This window comes from Rhipicephalus microplus, chromosome 2 (assembly GCF_043290135.1).
Source record: "Rhipicephalus microplus isolate Deutch F79 chromosome 2, USDA_Rmic, whole genome shotgun sequence".
In the NCBI taxonomy this organism is placed as follows: domain Eukaryota; kingdom Metazoa; phylum Arthropoda; class Arachnida; order Ixodida; family Ixodidae; genus Rhipicephalus; species Rhipicephalus microplus.
This window is the reverse complement of record NC_134701.1, coordinates 274,558,541-274,573,999: the sequence shown is the minus strand read 5'-3', so window position 1 is coordinate 274,573,999 and position 15,459 is coordinate 274,558,541. Positions and strand designations below refer to the sequence as shown.

General features: G+C 44.3%; 1 protein-coding gene across 3 annotated transcripts in view; it reads right to left on the bottom strand.

The window, feature by feature from the left end:
* v (Tryptophan 2,3-dioxygenase vermilion) overlaps positions 1-15,459 on the bottom strand; it is a 145,320-nt gene that overhangs the window by 71,188 nt on the left and 58,673 nt on the right. The window lies entirely within an intron of this gene.

The following is a 15,459-nucleotide window of genomic DNA, read 5'->3' as shown; positions in this document are numbered from 1 at the left end:
AACTCGTGACCTCAAGTGGAGTAGCGTGATGCCGCCGTCACTGGACCGCATAGCGGTTAATAAACGGCGTACCAAGTAGTCGAATATTATTTTTTATGTCAGGTTCCTTAATTTAGTTGAATAATTAAGATGCAGCCGCCGTGAAAGTTCTCTACAGTTTCATTCTTTTTTTTTACATTCCCAATGTCTTTTAGGGCGAAGTTATCCAATGACACGTTCCACATCTTCGTAGTTCTAGAAGTCGTGAGATGAATAAATTGCAAGTCTCAGACGGTGTAATCACACCTGTCAAATGCACGTGTCAATGCTGTCCTTGCTGTTGTGCACGCGGCCTTGAAACGCTGCCAGGGAGGACGTAGCTACGTCAATCACACTCTCTAGAGTTGCTCGAGATAGAAGAAAAATAAATTAAAGGGGTACGCATGGTTTACATATGTTCTCCTTGAGATTCACCTTGGGTGCCCCAATAACAGCAACGTAATTGTGAATTGACTTTCGTGATGAGCATTAAGAGTGGAGCACTTTGAATGGCTGGGCTTTTGTGCGTGTGCCGTCACAGTCGCTGGGCGTAACGCTTCGTGTGTCGCGTGTTAAAGTAGGTAGCGCAAAAGAACAACGACCCCAACGAGGAACACTTGCACGAGACAAGCGCTGTAGCATATTAATTTGTATAGCCTATTGAGCAATCGCTCGCGCAAAGAAATCTTCTTCCTCTTGTTTTTCGAGCGCTTTGATGATGATCACTTATTACTATTAGCAAAAAAGCACGTTTAAAATACAAAAAATAAAGACGGATCAAGCTTCATATACAACAAGGGAGAGGGTGAAATATGAAGAAAAATAGAAACAGCGAGAAAGCGAAAGGAATAGATGGCGAGAAAGAAACAAATAGAAAAACGCGAAATGAGAAAACAAGAAAGATAGCAGGGAAAAAAATAAAGGCGAAGAGAAACAAAGATTGCTGTCCGCACTTAGTTCAGGTTCGGCACCCCTTTAGTGCGAAGCTGCCTTAATTTTTTTCTCGCTATCCGCTTTGCGAGGCGTGATCTGTATATATATAACGGAAGTGATCTGGATGTTACGAAATGAACGCAAGAGTTTTTGTTGTGTAATACCGGTGTCACTCGGGCACTTTCGATCGCGATCAGGGCCATACGGATCGGTTTTCTTGATCGCGACCAACTTTGTGGCCGCTGCTATACGGACCAAACGAATCTGGTTCGAGCTTCGGTCAGATGAAATGCACCAGATGGCGCTAGCGTGCCCTCCAACATGTCATGGACCAATATTAGTAAACATTATATAACGCTGAGAAAACCCAGCATATGATATTTTTGTAGAGCTCTTTATCAGCAATCATATTTGTACAAGAGCCACACGAACGTCAGAAAACGTAGCATGCCACTAAAAAAGTAATTTCATAAATCATCAACTGTTTCAATCAATACATGCATATTTGGACGCACGAGGATTTTTTGCGACATGGCTCTTCAGCATCACTCGCTTACGGTGGAGGACAGTTCCGTCGCATTTGTTGCTCTTCGCCGTTGTTCCTAAGTATGCATAGTAGGCGAATATTTATTTAATTTGAAAGTCTTCCAAAGCCACACGCCGACTGATTATTTCTTTCAGCACTCTGGTACTTTCCTATCACTGTCGACGCTTCTCCCATCTCAAGATAGTGCAACTATTTTTTCCTCCATCAACAGTCATGGGTCATCAGCCGGCCTCTGTGGACGTTAATTGAAGCTTAAAGACCCGCTGTTACTGTTTAAAAGACCCCTGCCGTTGCTCAGCGGGACTCGCCTCTGGCGTCACGGTTCTCTGAAACCGCGTCACGTGTGGCTGACTTTCGTAACAGCCGGCACTGCGAACTTCACTCGGCGCCGCCGTGGTGCACGCGCTGCTCGACGCTGTGGTTCCGACAGAGACGCACTGTACAACGCAGACGTGCAGGTGAAACAGTAAGTTTATACTTTCACGGAGATGTCGTATAGTTAAAGGTCATACCGCAGCCTCAACATTCAGACCGTGTGCTTGCCATCATCTGCCTGTATCAAGCATGTTCCCTACTATATCGTAGTCAGGAACATTTTTTCCGGAGGTACGTGTTCAACCATACGCTGTATGTGTTCCATCGGGTATGTATAAGCATGCACAATTGAAAAAAAGGGGGGGATGGAAGAGAAGTCCGGACTCCTCCATCTCCCCAAGGCTGCACATGCGGTGTCTACTATACATTTAATAAGTGCATCCCTCCCATTGAACTCAGGCACAAGCCACTGGGCAAAACTTTTGAGGACGTCCATCCTGCTAGCGTTCAAAGTTTATGCAAGTAACGTTGGCTAACGTTCTCAAACGTTATTCCAAGGGGCTTGTTCATTGCAAGATGTCGAAGTTGTGCAAGAACTGGTATCTGCATCTAATTAAATTATTTGAATTTCTCGAAAGCCTTCATTCTTGTTTCACATCAATATGATCATCATCATGAACACGCCCACTGCAAGGCAAAGGCATCTCCCATGATCCGCCAACCATCCCAGTCTTGTGCTTTCTGCTGCCACGTTATACGAGCAAAATTTTAATTCTCATAGGCCCACCTAAGTTTCTATCTCTCACTTGCGCGTTTGTCTTTCTTTGGGAAATAAGTCAGTTGCCGTTAATGACCACGCAATCAAATGATACAACTTCGTTTCTGTTTGATTTATAGAAAAAAGAACCGTCGGACGTTACTGTGAAGAATGGCGCGAGTGGTTCCAAAATTCAATTTCCTCGTAGTTACACAAGAAAGGGGGTGCCATCTAGCGGTGCCCAGTTGAACCAAAAAAACGTTTACAATCTTGGAGCCATTGGCGGGAAATTGATCATTGGCCGTTGTTGCTGCTGTGGCTTCTGCTACTTTCGGTCTGCTGCTACTTGCACAGTAAAGCCGGGCAACGTTGTGCACGGCAATGACGTGAGACGGTCCGGGCAGTCTGCTTCTTGAGGCGGGTAATTTGAAGTGCGCTAACGTGATGCGAACCACTAAAACGTGATTTTGTTTCAAAATAGGCCCTTCCTTGGCACAAAAGTAATGCTACGAGGTTTCTGGACCGCTATTTCAACAATAAACGTCGACTCAATAGTTGCCTTTAGTGTCCCTTTAATAACAGTTACTTGGTGCTGATGGTATACGACAAAAAAAGTAACTGCTGCCACCCTCGCCGTTACTAAGTGCAGTTATATACTAGCAGGGTTGTAACATATGTGACGAACTATTGTTGGGACTTTGGGTTGACATGTTACATGATAGCATTGACACCACTGCTATCTGTTGTTGAGGTGTTGGGACTTGGACTCGGGGGGAAGACGCCGAGCATGAAGAGACTGATGAGGAAATATTTACGGAGGTTTATTCTACATTATTTACAGGCGAGCATTTCTCGCCCCAAGATGAACATCTTGACGAAGATGTCGTTTTACACCGTGAAGATCACGTCGAAGGCTCTCTCAGGAGCACACTGCGGCAGCTTATCAAAAGTCTTTTCCCCCTCGTCATTAGATTGAGGAACGGCTTTAAACTTCTATGTCCAACCACCGCACACACATCAATTTCGACGGTACCGCCCACACACGCCCTGGTCAACGGTTTTGACGGGAACATGGCCATCACACTCTTCATCCGGCGCCTAGTTGTCTCTTCCTAGGGGGGAGAATGCCACTGGGTGCTTGTCACGCTCGTTCTACCACTGCACCATCAGAAGCATCAAATGAACTGCGCTTGTCACGCTAATTTTTGGGGCTGACGGTAATTTATGCTGTCACCGCCATCTCTTCAAGGAGGCTGGCGCGACGTATACACCATTCCGGTCGTTTGGATGAGCACTTTGCGGCGCGGCGTCACAACTGCATGCGCCTCCCTTCCTGGTTGGGAGGACAATACCCATATTTGGACGGCTGTCGGCAGGCCCGCATCCTTTTGGCATCTTGTTCGCAGAACCGCGAACATTCCTTCCTGCTTGGCTTCAGCGCGGATCGTAACACCATTATTATCCCAAAGTTAACAAGTACATCTACCTTTTTTTCTAAAGAGTGTAGCACTGTTTTCTGCCGAGACTGTTGCACATTACTTTAGATCTATGCATACTGATTTTCAGACGTGCTCTTCAGCTTTCTGTGTCCAGTTCAATAATAATTAGCTGTAAATCGTCCCCTGAACTACTCATCAAAGCATGTCATCAGCATCGTCGCAGTTTACTAAGATACTCTCCATTAACTCTCATCCCTAACTCTTCCCAATCTAAGGCCCTGATAATCTGTAAACACGCGGGGAATAGCATTGGAGAGATCATGTCTCCCTGCTTTACACCCTTCTCTGTTGGGATTCTGTCACTCTTTTTATAGATGACTATGGTGGCTGCGGATTCACTGTAGATTTCTTCCAGTTTTTTTATGTAGGGTTCGTCGATGCCCTGATTACATAGTGCCTGCATCACTGCTGATCTCTCTACCGAGTCAAATGCCTTATCGTAATTTATGAAGGCTATGTATAGGGGTTAGTTGTATTCCGCGTATTTCTTTATGACCCGATTCATAATATGAACGTGAGTACACCCTGTACAAAATCCTGCTTAGTATTTTGGTTGATTGAACTCTAATGTTGCTCTAATTCAATTAACTATTACCTTTATAAATAGCTTGATGAGAAGGGATAGTAAGCTTATCGGCCTCTGATTTTTCAAGTTCTTGACGTCTCCTTTCTTATGGATAACATGATGTTGGCATTGTTCCAAGATTCTGGCACCCTCTCGTCAAGAGACACTTCGTTTTGAAGCGGCCAGACTTTCTAATACAATCTCTCTGCCATCTTTCAGCAGGTCTGTTACTTTATCCTCACCAGAAGCTTTGCCTTTTTTTATTCCTTGCAGGGCTTCCATTACTTTCCCTGTCGTTACTGGTAGGATGACGAATTCATCTGGGCTATTGTTTCTTACGATATCATCCTGGTTGTTTCTGATCCTGTACAGCTCTCTGCAAACTCCTCCGCCACCTCAAATGTACTATACGTATTGGTTGTGACATTGCCTTCCTTGTCCCTTAATGTATACATCCGATTTTTGCCTATACACAAATTTGCCTTCGCAGCTATTAGGCTTCTCCCGCTTTTTACAACATGCTCGATTCTATCCATGTTTTACCTTCTTATGTCGGCTACCTTACGCCTGTTGGTTCACTTCGAAAGCTCCTTTACATTTTTTTTCGCACTTGAGCCTTTTAAGGTTTGTTCTTTCTTAATGAGATTTTTAATAATAACTATTGTTGGCGTTTAACATTCCAAAACTACCAGAGTTGCCGTAGTGGAGGGCTCCGGTAATTTCGACCACCTGAGGTTCTCGGATGTGCACGCGGGCCTCAAGCCTTTTCGCCTCCATCGAAAATGTGGCCGCCACGGGATTGACAGGTCACGGAAAAATGTGGCAGGTCACGGGATTCAATCCCGTGACCTGCGGGTCAGCAGCCAAGTGCTCTGGCCATAAGACCATCGTGGCGGGTTAATAAGATTTTTCGCCTCCCGGAATATTTTGCCAGTGTCCTATTTAGTGACTGACTCCGACTTCCATCGCACACTCTTTGATGACACTATCCGGATCATCGTTCATTGTGTCGACGCTAACGTCGGTTACCTCGTTGAAAGCATCGAATCTATTCTGAAGCGAAACTCTGAATTCCTGTACTGTCGCTCTGACCACTAGCTTCTAACGTATCACTTTATGCCATTGTTTTTTTTTAATCTAGGCGAATACGAGCTCTTCCGATTCTAAGGTTATAGCATCGGATCTTGCCAACTACTTCTACATCATGTAAAATGCCCGGGTGTACGTGTACAAAGAATGAAGTCTACTTCATTTCTGGTTTTACCATTAAGACTCCGCCATGTCCACTAACAGTTAGCCAGTTTTCTGTAGAAGGTTTTCAATATCCGTAAATTATTAAGTTATTTTTGAACTTTGTATAGTGAACTATGTAAAATATCTATATATGTATTTAAACTATGGCAAACTATGTATGTAAACTATTACGTTCTTGTTTTACAGTTGTCGCCTTGAAGCGGATTAATATCACAATGGAGCGCGTTGCGTTAAATGTCGTGATTAACAATGTCATCGTGAAAATAAAACATGTTCTAAAAGGCGCCAACAGTTATTATGAAGAAAGAACGCAGATCATTCATTGTAATTTGGAATGACCAATTAATTGTATACAGCTACAAATGCGTTCGTCGATCAAAAGTAAAATTGAAAAAAAAAAAACAAGCGCAGCTAACAATGCTTGGAGAAAGTCATTGTACTGTGAAATAGAAATACAATAAAATTTCTCCTGAAATGCGAGGCTCCGCTAAGAATTTTGCTGTAACTGTATGTAACACTTTTTCAGCATGGTCGGAAGACATCGACGATTGCTAGTATAGGCCCTGAAAACACCCGAGTCAAGTGAATTATAGCGCAGCACGCAGCCTTGAATTTATAATCGATTCTGGAATCGCTCACACCTCTCTCCACGAGTGATACGATAAATCTAATGACCGCGCCATAAACAAAATCTTCCCGACTATTGGCCGATTTGAGCATCGTGCGCTGCGTGGTTTCCACAGCCGCCAGAGGATACCGCCACGTGCTCTGCGATCACGCTGAAAGTAAGTCACGCGTTCCAAGAAAAAATAACTGGATAAATGCTAAATGGCAGATACCACGTACTGTGCGAATCGATTATTTGCGAAGCACGAATGAGGAAGGTTGATTTGTCACTTTAAAATCAGTACAAGAGTAAACGAGGCGGACCAAAATTATGCCGTACGTGACTTCCATGCCGTGATCACCATGTTTGCATGTGTCATTTACCATCGTCGCCTATTCACTTCACGTGATAGTAAATTTAGTATCACGTAACACCAGGATTCACGTGACGTGATGTGTGAAGTTAGTGAAAGGGACGCTGTGAGCGTAACATGTAGTCATGTTTCACGCGACACTCATATCAAGATTATCATGTTTCGACGGGTCATTTACTTTCGTCGTCTATTCACCTCACGTAATACCAAATTTAGTGTATGTGAAGCTAGAAAAAGGTCCGCGAACGCGTCATGACACTCATGTCATGACTATCATGTTTGCGCGTAGCATTTGTGTTCATCGTCCATTCACGTCATGTAATACGAAATTTCGTAGATGTGGACCTAGAGTAACGGCCGCAAGCACGCTGTGAGCGCAGCATGCATGTAGTCATATTTTACATTACACACATACCAAGATTATCATGTTTGGACATGTCATTTACCTTCGTAGTTCATTCACGTCACTTGATACAAAATTTTGTATATGTGTATCTAGCGAAACGGCCACAAGCACGCTATGAGCGTATCACGTATTCATGTTTACATGACACGTATATAATCATTATAGTGGTTAGACGTGTCATTTATCTTCGTCGTATATTCATGTCATGTGATTCTAAATTCGGTATAAGTGGAGCTAGCGAAACGGCTGCGAGCGCACTATCAGCGTAACATGTAGACGTGTTTCACGTGACACACATGTCATGATTATCATGTTTGGACATGTGATTTACCTTCTTCATCCATTCACGTCACGCAATACCAAGTTTGATGCATGTAAAACTAGGGAGAGGTCCGCGAACGCATCATGAGCGTCGTATGTTATGTTTTACATGACACGCATATCGCGATGGTCCTGTTTGGACGTGTCATTTACCTTCGTCGTTTATTCACGTCACATGATACCAAATTTGGTATATGTGGAGCGAGCGAAACAGCCGCGAGCACGCTATGAGCGTAGCACGTAATCATGTTTCATATGACATGCATATCTTGATTATAATTTTTAGACGTGTCATTTACCTTCGTCGTTTATTCACGTCACATGATACCAAATTTGGTATATGTGGAGCGAGCGAATCAGCCGCGAGCACGCCATGAGCGTAGCACGTAATCATGTTTTATATGACATGCATATCTTGATTATAATTTTTAGACGTGTCATTTACCTTCGTCGTTTATTCACGTCACATGATACCAAATTTGGTATATGTGGAGCGAGCGAAACAGCCGCGAGCACGCCATGAGCGTAGCACGTAATCATGTTTTATATGACATGCATATCTTGATTATAATTTTTAGACGTGTCATTTACCTTCGTCGTTTATTCACGTCACATGATACCAAATTTGGTATATGTGGAGCGAGCGAATCAGCCGCGAGCACGCCATGAGCGTAGCACGTAATCATGTTTTATATGACATGCATATCTTGATTATAATTTTTAGACGTGTCATTTACCTTCGTCGTTTATTCACGTCACATGATACCAAATTTGGTATATGTGGAGCGAGCGAAACAGCCGCGAGCACGCCATGAGCGTAGCACGTAATCATGTTTCATATGACATGCATATCTTGATTATAATTTTTAGACGTGTCATTTACCTTCGTCGTTTATTCACGTCACATGATACCAAATTTGGTATATGTGGAGCGAGCGAATCAGCCGCGAGCACGCCATGAGCGTAGCACGTAATCATGTTTCATATGACATGCATATCTTGATTATAATTTTTAGACGTGTCATTTACCTTCGTCGTTTATTCACGTCACATGATACCAAATTTGGTATATGTGGAGCGAGCGAAACAGCCGCGAGCACGCCATGAGCGTAGCACGTAATCATGTTTCATATGACATGCATATCTTGATTATAATTTTTAGACGTGTCATTTACCTTCGTCGTTTATTCACGTCACATGATACCAAATTTGGTATATGTGGAGCGAGCGAATCAGCCGCGAGCACGCCATGAGCGTAGCACGTAATCATGTTTTATATGACATGCATATCTTGATTATAATTTTTAGACGTGTCATTTACCTTCGTCGTTTATTCACGTCACATGATACCAAATTTGGTATATGTGGAGCGAGCGAAACAGCCGCGAGCACGCCATGAGCGTAGCACGTAATCATGTTTTATATGACATGCATATCTTGATTATAATTTTTAGACGTGTCATTTACCTTCGTCGTTTATTCACGTCACATGATACCAAATTTGGTATATGTGGAGCGAGCGAATCAGCCGCGAGCACGCCATGAGCGTAGCACGTAATCATGTTTTATATGACATGCATATCTTGATTATAATTTTTAGACGTGTCATTTACCTTCGTCGTTTATTCACGTCACATGATACCAAATTTGGTATATGTGGAGCGAGCGAATCAGCCGCGAGCACGCCATGAGCGTAGCACGTAATCATGTTTTATATGACATGCATATCTTGATTATAATTTTTAGACGTGTCATTTACCTTCGTCGTTTATTCACGTCACATGATACCAAATTTGGTATATGTGGAGCGAGCGAATCAGCCGCGAGCACGCCATGAGCGTAGCACGTAATCATGTTTTATATGACATGCATATCTTGATTATAATTTTTAGACGTGTCATTTACCTTCGTCGTTTATTCACGTCACATGATACCAAATTTGGTATATGTGGAGCGAGCGAATCAGCCGCGAGCACGCCATGAGCGTAGCACGTAATCATGTTTTATATGACATGCATATCGTGATTATAATTTTTAGACGTGTCATTTACCTTCGTCGTTTATTCACGTCACATGATACCAAATTTGGTATATGTGGAGCGAGCGAAACAGCCGCGAGCACGCCATGAGCGTAGCACGTAATCATGTTTCATATGACATGCATATCTTGATTATAATTTTTAGACGTGTCATTTACCTTCGTCGTTTATTCACGTCACATGATACCAAATTTGGTATATGTGGAGCGAGCGAAACAGCCGCGAGCACGCCATGAGCGTAGCACGTAATCATGTTTCATATGACATGCATATCTTGATTATAATTTTTAGACGTGTCATTTACCTTCGTCGTTTATTCACGTCACATGATACCAAATTTGGTATATGTGGAGCGAGCGAAACAGCCGCGAGCACGCCATGAGCGTAGCACGTAATCATGTTTTATATGACATGCATATCTTGATTATAATTTTTAGACGTGTCATTTACCTTCGTCGTTTATTCACGTCACATGATACCAAATTTGGTATATGTGGAGCGAGCGAATCAGCCGCGAGCACGCCATGAGCGTAGCACGTAATCATGTTTTATATGACATGCATATCTTGATTATAATTTTTAGACGTGTCATTTACCTTCGTCGTTTATTCACGTCACATGATACCAAATTTGGTATATGTGGAGCGAGCGAATCAGCCGCGAGCACGCCATGAGCGTAGCACGTAATCATGTTTTATATGACATGCATATCTTGATTATAATTTTTAGACGTGTCATTTACCTTCGTCGTTTATTCACGTCACATGATACCAAATTTGGTATATGTGGAGCGAGCGAATCAGCCGCGAGCACGCCATGAGCGTAGCACGTAATCATGTTTCATATGACATGCATATCTTGATTATAATTTTTAGACGTGTCATTTACCTTCGTCGTTTATTCACGTCACATGATACCAAATTTGGTATATGTGGAGCGAGCGAATCAGCCGCGAGCACGCCATGAGCGTAGCACGTAATCATGTTTTATATGACATGCATATCTTGATTATAATTTTTAGACGTGTCATTTACCTTCGTCGTTTATTCACGTCACATGATACCAAATTTGGTATATGTGGAGCGAGCGAAACAGCCGCGAGCACGCCATGAGCGTAGCACGTAATCATGTTTTATATGACATGCATATCTTGATTATAATTTTTAGACGTGTCATTTACCTTCGTCGTTTATTCACGTCACATGATACCAAATTTGGTATATGTGGAGCGAGCGAATCAGCCGCGAGCACGCCATGAGCGTAGCACGTAATCATGTTTTATATGACATGCATATCTTGATTATAATTTTTAGACGTGTCATTTACCTTCGTCGTTTATTCACGTCACATGATACCAAATTTGGTATATGTGGAGCGAGCGAAACAGCCGCGAGCACGCCATGAGCGTAGCACGTAATCATGTTTCATATGACATGCATATCTTGATTATAATTTTTAGACGTGTCATTTACCTTCGTCGTTTATTCACGTCACATGATACCAAATTTGGTATATGTGGAGCGAGCGAATCAGCCGCGAGCACGCCATGAGCGTAGCACGTAATCATGTTTCATATGACATGCATATCTTGATTATAATTTTTAGACGTGTCATTTACCTTCGTATCACGTGATACCAATTTTGGTATATGTGGAGCTAGCGAAAGTGCTGCTAGCGCATCATGAGCGTGGTATGCTGTCATGTTCTTACATGACACTGGTGTCATGATTATTATGTTTGCACCAGTCATATACTTTCGTCATCCAGTGACGTCACGTAACACCAAATTTGGAATATCTGAAGCTAGCGAAACGGCCACGAGCGCATCATGAGCGTAGCATGAAGTCAAGTTCTTCCCCGCCCCGGTGGTCTAGCGGCTTAGGTACTCGGCTGCTGACCCAAAGGTGGCGGGATCGAATCCCGGTCGCTGTGGCTGCATTTTAGATGGCTTCGAAATTGCTGTAGGCCCATGTGCACAGGTTCGGGTGCACGTTAAAGGGGCCACGAAACACTTTTTCAAGTAAACATGAAATGAATTCACTGGAAGAGCTTATTGTCTCGTGAATTCAACGCCGTAAAAATTTTAAGAATTCGTCCAGTGCGAGTGGAGTTCCAAAGATTTGTCGCATGCTGTATTAGCATTCTCTCGTCCTGATAAAAACACTACAAGCTAAGCGGGGAGAGATGGCAGGGGCACAAAAAAACGTCACGCACGCCTCGTGACCTTGAGCACTTTTTTTCTTTTTCTGGCTTCGAATGCGCGGCTTTTTCAGTGTGTTCGCGCGCGCTGTTAGGTTGGCCCGGAAATTCGTCTGGGCAGACGCCATTGTGCGTAAGCCGGTCTACTGGGGAGGCTCTCAATCCCTTCGGCGCCCAATCTGCCAGACGCTGTCGAAGATTTGAGCGATTACCCAGACAATGCGGCAAGCAAAGGCGAGTTCCCGACTTTCAAATGCGGACCCTTTCGTCGTCCCTTCAAGCAGCAGCGGTGCCTGATGACCTCGGTGATTCATCTGGCGACAGGAAAGCTGTTGTGGCCGGCGCCAGAGCTGACAGGAGAGCGGCGCTCCTTTTAATCCCCAATCAAGTAGCCGCCGGCCGGCTGCCTATGCCCGCCAGGCATTGCCCCTGCTAGCCGGAGGATGAGACGTCGTGTCGCCACGACGCCGTTAACCGTTCGAGAGAGGACAACAAAGACAGCATCTTCCTGGAAGAGACCGCGGCGGCCACCGCAAATCACCCCACCAATTAGGTGAGCTGTGCGGCAGACCCTTTGATGTATGCTGTCAGGATCGTGGGACCTCTCGACTAGCGGCACACACACGACGAGGAAGAGCCCTGCTGGCGCCACCTTGCAGTGCAGTGTTCACGACTCAATAGTGGACGTTCACGTGGACCGTGCATGCTCGTCCCCCTCACCTGTTGTGTGTGTGTGATTGGTGTTCCATTCGGAGAGGAAGAGCCCGACAGGGCTTAAAATGACGCCGCAGAGTGCTGGACGTCGCTTTGAACCATGTAACGGTTCAACCACCACGCTCGTGGTTTGTGAAACCCCTAACCTTTCTTTGCTATAAATATTTGTAAATAGTGCCATAAACCTGTTTGTTTTCGTATCCTCTTCTTGTCAGCGTTCAGTTCCCCCATCCGGTTACACCACGCTACCACAGGAGACCGGGAAGTCCCCCATTCGCAACAACTGGTGGCAGCAGTGGGATGCCATCAGCAACTTCCTCCTGCGATCCTCTTTCAACCTTAACAGCGCACGCGTGGGCAAGTAGCGGCCTACCACGTATATCTCTGTAACGAGCGAGCGCGCCATGTTCAAATAAACCAATGGCTGATAGATGGATCGTTGACGTGTGATTTTTGGGCATGTAACGTGATTTGTCGAGAGAAGAGAAATCAATTTTTAGCTGACTTTGATAATTTATTGTGAATTTCAGCCCGCGTGCTACGCTATAATATTTGGCTCGCGTGTTGTCGGGAGCCTCTACTACCCATCGGTAGCATTTTCTGACCATGCTCAAAAAGTGTTGCAGGGCCCTTTTAAAGAACCACAGGTATTCGAAACTTCCGGAGCCCTCCACTACGGCGTCTCTCATAATCATATTGTGGTTTGGGACGTTAAATCCCACATATCAATCAATCATGTAGTCATGTTCTTATATGACACGCAATTTGTGATTATCCTGTTTGCACCAGTCAATACCTTCGTCCTCCATTCACGTCTCGTAAGATCAAATTTGGTATATGTGAAGCTAGCGAAACGACCGCGAGCGCACCATGAGCGTGGCGTGTAGTCGTGACTAGTCATAACATGAAAATCATGACATGCATGTCATGATTTGCACGTTAGGGTCTGTCACCTATGTTCGCCATGCAGTCATGTCATATCATACCAGTTTTGCAAAATGTCATGTGAACGAAACCACCACAAGATGAGCAAGACCATGAAATGTAAATCATGAATTTCATGGCATACATATGATTTTCATGTTATGACTAGTCAGTTATTCTGGTCATACAGTTGGGTTATGCCATACAAATTTTGGTATTGATACCATTATAGAGACAGCCAGGACCGCTAAAAGTTGTATGCGGACAGACAGACAGACAGACAGACAGACAGACAGACAGACAGACAGACAGACAGAGATAGATAGATAGATAGATAGATAGATAGATAGATAGATAGATAGATAGATAGATAGATAGATAGATAGATAGATACGCTCAAAGTCACCGAAGTTTGCTAACAAATACTTTGCATTCAAAAAGTAAATCAAGGACGCTTCGTAAACTCCAGTGTGTGTTCAAAGAGTCCATAGTTTCCAAAGCTTATGCCTATTGAGACGGCGTCAGTCAGAATGGAACGCAAGGCACGTGGACAAGCGGGCACGCTGGGCCCCATCGCGAGTGCTTTGCAATAAGTCCGATGCGAGGCGCCACCGACGCCCGCTGGCGTGCCCCGGCGGCGCAACCTTGCACTGTGCCAGAGCAAGCACGGATGGATGGACGTTCGTGAGCATGCGAGAACAAAGGCAGAAAATAAACTGCAGGTGAGGACACGAACTAACGAGTGAACATATATTGTGCCCTTGCCATCCCTCCTCCGTAGCTTTCAGTGCGTTCGCTGGTAAGAAATGAGGGAGAGAGAACACTTGAAACGTGTGGGAAATCACTGTAACTCCGTTTGTACTTGACGGATTGTAGAATTTTTTTTCGGCAGTCGATTCATAATACAACAAACTCTGTTAATGAGGAGGATCACTTGGAAAAGTTTTGCGGGACGCCTTTATGCATACATCAAGTACTTTTTAATATGGAAGTTTTGATACAAAGGTACAGTGCTCAATTGATACGCTAATCAGTTCAAGCTGCATCATCCCCGCGAGGCACATGCCATCAGTTCAAGCTACACCAGCACCATACTGCTACCCAATTTCCTGCAAACACTTACAATGCGGAGCACATGCTAATGTACAAAAAAAAAATAATCCAGTTTTGCCGATGACTTCATCCACAGATTGACACTCAACAATTTCATTTGGTTACGTGCTTCAAGTCCCAATAGCCATATGGAAAGGGTGGGTATTTAAACGTGTCGCATTTGGTATGACGAGGCCTGATATGTTCAGTGTGACTGGTTTTGATGTGTTTGCAGACGCCATCTTTGCTTGAGATTCACCGTTTGCGGTGTTTCCGGGTTAATGTTAACTGCTGGGGCTAGCACAAAGATTGATCACTGACGTTAGTCGTCGGATTGGAGATGTACCGGTAGGCGTATGCGTTGGTGAATCCGCGTCGGACGGTGCCAAACACGAGCAGACATTGTAGAAGCTCCCATTTATCAATGAACAATTAAAGGTGACGTACTTTATTTGTGAAGACACGTTTCACCCTCGTGTTATACCGATTCCTTTGTCGGCGGGGTCAAACATACTTTTTTTTTTCGCTTATCCACTGCATACGTTCATCTCTCTTTCCACTTTTCCAGGTATGGTGCCGCTATTCAGACACAACGTACCTAACTATTCTTCCCCCCTCTCTCTCTCATTTAGTCTTGACTTACGAGATGATGTGCCGTGTGCGCGTCGTGGAGTAGCCACAATAGTTGGGGAGTGAACCGGGCCACGTGAGACGAGGGTTCATACAAGCTGTCGCTAGACTCCGAAGTAGGCTAACTGTGAGCAAGGAGCGAAATAGGTGAAAACGTAATGCATACTCTATTGTAAACAGCATTCAAATCCAGTAGCAGCTGGGAAGCTGCCCGTGAGCGTTTTACTGTAATTTCGCTAAGGCATCTGCCACCTGTCAAGTGACAC